This window comes from Bos taurus, chromosome X (assembly GCF_002263795.3).
Source record: "Bos taurus isolate L1 Dominette 01449 registration number 42190680 breed Hereford chromosome X, ARS-UCD2.0, whole genome shotgun sequence".
Lineage (NCBI taxonomy): Eukaryota > Metazoa > Chordata > Mammalia > Artiodactyla > Bovidae > Bos > Bos taurus.
This window is the reverse complement of record NC_037357.1, coordinates 44,935,363-44,939,208: the sequence shown is the minus strand read 5'-3', so window position 1 is coordinate 44,939,208 and position 3,846 is coordinate 44,935,363. Positions and strand designations below refer to the sequence as shown.

Below are 3,846 nucleotides of genomic sequence, written 5' to 3'. Positions count from 1 at the left end.
AGGGGGATAAAATACTCCTGAGAAGATCTGTACCCTAGGAATATATGGCAGATTTGTACTCTAGGAATATATAGCATAGATAGTCAAAGAATTTGGCTTGATGTGATCCCCAACTTGAAAAGCCCCCAAAGCACAGCCAAAAGAAGGAAAGTACACTTATTACAAGTCTTGGAGAATCTCCACAAACAATTGTTCTTGATTTAATAAAGTTTTATTTTTCAAAATGTATAGTTGGTGGGACCTGTTTATAGATCTTCACCAGCAGTTGAGGCATCTCCACTCTTGGTGTTTCTGGTATAAGTTAGTTTGAGCTCTGTGCTTTGAAACCAGTTTTAAAAGTCCTTTACTAAGAAGCTCCGGAAGGGCTGCCCTGGCCAAGGAACTACAGATCTTGTTTCTCAGAGACCACAGCTGCAGTTTTAAGCTTGCGGTTGGGAACTTCCTTATAGAGTCTGTCATACGTTGCTCTGTCAAACAAATTGAGGTTATTGAGCTTATCCCAAAATTTGCCTTTGGACCACCTCTTCTTTTTGGCCTTGCCAAGTTTGTTCCCTGGGTCTTTGTCTTTCTTAGCTAGCTTTCTGGCATCTTTATTCTTCTTGTCATCCTTGAGTCTCATAGTGAAGCTTAGAGAGCGCTGCTGCCACTGCTGCCTTGTTAAGACATTGGACCCAAAGTCCACAAACAGTTTTTTTTAATATATTTATTTTAATTGGAAGCTAATTACTTTACAATGTTGTATTGGTTTTGCCATACATCAACATGAATCCACCATGGGTGTACATGTGTTCCGAAACCTGAACCCCCCTCCCACCTCCCTCCCCATACCATCCCTCTGGGTTATCCCAGTGTACCAGCCCCAAGCATCCTGTATCCTGTATCAGACCTGGACTGGTGATTCGTTTCTTATATGATATTATACATGTTTCAATGCCATTCTCCCAAATCATCCCACCCTCTCCCTCTCCCACAGAGTCCAAAAGACTGTTCTATACACCTTTGTCTTTTTTGCTGTCTCACATACAGGGTTATCACATACAGGAAATGATTACCATCTTTCTAAATTCCATATATATGCATTAGTATAGGGCTTCCCTTTATGGGGTCGCACAGGGTCGGACATGACTGAAGCGACTTAGCAGTAGTATACTGTATTGGTGTTTTTATTTCTGGCTTATTTCACTCTGTATAATAGGCTCCAGTTTCTTTTTTTTTTTTTTTATTTTATTTTTAAACTTTACATAATTGTATTAGTTTTGCCAAATATCAAAATGAATCCGCCACAGGTATACATGTGTTCCCCATCCTGAACCCTCCTCCCTCCTCCCTCCCCACACCATCCCTCTGGGTCGTCCCAGTGCACTAGCCCCAAGCATCCAGTATCGTGCATCAAACCTGGACTGGCAACTCGTTTCTTACACGATATTTTACATGTTTCAATGCCATTCTCCCAAATCTTCCCACCCTCTCCCTCTCCCACAGAGTCCATAAGACTGTTCTATACATCAGTGTCTCTTTTGCTGTCTCATACACAGGGTTATTGTTACCATGTTTCTAAATTCCATATATATGCGTTAGTATACTGTATTGGTGTTTTTCCTTCTGGCTTACTTCACTCTGTATAATAGGCTCCAGTTTCATCCACCTCATTAGAACTGATTCAAATGTATTCTTTTTAATGGCTGAGTAATACTCCATTGTGTATATGTACCACAGCTTTCTTATCCATTCATCTGCTGATGGACATCTAGGTTGCTTCCATGTCCTGGCTATGATAAACAGTGCTGCGATGAACATTGGGGTACACGTGTCTCTTTCAATTCTGGTTTCCTCAGTGTGTATGCCCAGGAGTTGGATTGCTGGGTCATAAACAAATGGGACCTAATTAAAATTAAAAGCTTCTGCACAACAAAGGAAACTATAAGCAAGGTGAAAAGACAGCCTTCAGAATGGGAGAAAATAATAGCAAATGAAGCAACTGACAAACAACTAATCTCAAAAATATACAAGCAACTCCTGCAGCTCAATTCCAGAAAAATAAATGACCCAATCAAAAAATGGGCCAAAGAACTAAATAGACATTTCTCCAAAGAAGACATACAAATGGCTAACTAACACATGAAAAGATGCTCAACATCACTCATTATCAGAGAAATGCAAATCAAAACCACAATGAGGTACCATTTCACGCCAGTCAGAATGGCTGCAATCCAAAAGTCTACAAGCAATAAATGCTGGAAAGGGTGTGGAGAAAAGGGAACCCTCTTACACTGTTGGTGGGAATGCAAACTAGTACAGCCACTATGGATAACAGTGTGGAGATTCCTTAAAAAACTGGAAATAGAACTGCCTTATGACACAAACAGTTTTTTAAGGGTGATAACTGGTAAAACAGTTGAAGATAATCAGACACATAGGAAATTTTTTAAAAAGAGACATGGACAACATAAATTATATTAACTGGTAACTTTGATAAATATTATTACTAAGTCTGACTAATTAATTATGGGGTCCTCTCTCTGAATGCACAAATTGTGTTATGATGTAAATATCATGACCACTATCTTTACATTCCTCAATATAAGTAATAAATAAATGTTTTTAATAATTAAATATCACAGAAGTAGTTGCATGTTGTATACTTTTTAGTGGAGTGTTGAATATTAGTTATCAGAATTCCTTTGTTTAATTGTACGGAACAATGGTCTGCATTAGTATAAAATCTGATGTTTCTAAACAGACATCATTGATTAGTATATAAACAGATAGTTCCAGTAATAGTCATACAGAATCATTGTCTGAATTGTCTTTGCACTCCATAATATTCAGGTAATAGTAAAAGATAAATCTATTTTCCATTTTTTTAACTCCAATGTAGATAGAATAGAAAACAAAATCAAACAATTAAAGTGACAATAATGAAGCTTTTACTTAAATCTAAAGTGGTTACTATAGTAACTTAAAATTGGAGCATTATAATAGAAGTAGAATGAAAAGATAATTTCAAATGCTATATTAATCTTTTGAAATAGAGAAAGGGAGTTGCTGTTTGATATTTCAAAGAGACTAGATTGATGTTGAAGCTTCTAAGTAGACTGATTTTGTCTTATCTGCTTTATTTTTAATATTAATGTAAAAAAACTCTGACTGAAGACATTAACTTGGAGAGAATGGAATTGTTGGTTTTGCTCACATTGATCTCTCTAAGACTGATGACAATAACTTTCTATGAGTAACTTGTAATTATTCATGGGAATGGAGGGCAGATTGAGTGAAAAAGTGCTTTACACATGACCTAAAGGATGACATTTTTGATGCTTCTTTTCTACTTTCCCCATCATCAAGATAGAGATGCAGACACAGACGCAGGTATAACACAAAAGATTTAACTAAAGAGGGAAGGAGTTGGGATGAGTAAGGAACTGCATTCAGCAGGCCCCATATTGAAACCAACTGAGGTTGTATTGTATTGAGGTCACTTTAAAGTTAGTGCTAGCACAACTTCCTGGTTTGGAAACTAGAGATAGAGTGATTATCTACACATGAACAAATTCTATTCTGAGAGCATATTTGTAAGTTCTCTTTGTTCATAAGTCCAACAGAGTAAGCCTAGGTACCCAACTAGCACAGTCAGCTATATAGTACTGTATTGTAATATGTTTATAAAACTTTTCACACAAATAATACATAAAAAACAAATACAAAAAAAAATTAATCTTACAGTCCTGTACCTTGAAAAGTACAGTAGTGCAGTACAACACACATACACACTCAAGAATAATCCTCAGCCATAAAAAACAATGAAATAATGCCATTTGCAGCAACATGGATGTAAATAGAGATTAT

General features: G+C 36.6%; 1 pseudogene; it reads right to left on the bottom strand.

Moving 5' to 3' along the window:
• Positions 1-245: 245 nt before the first annotated feature.
• LOC107132015 (small ribosomal subunit protein eS25-like) lies at positions 246-619 on the bottom strand (annotated as a pseudogene).
• Between the last annotated feature and the right edge of the window lie 3,227 nt (positions 620-3,846).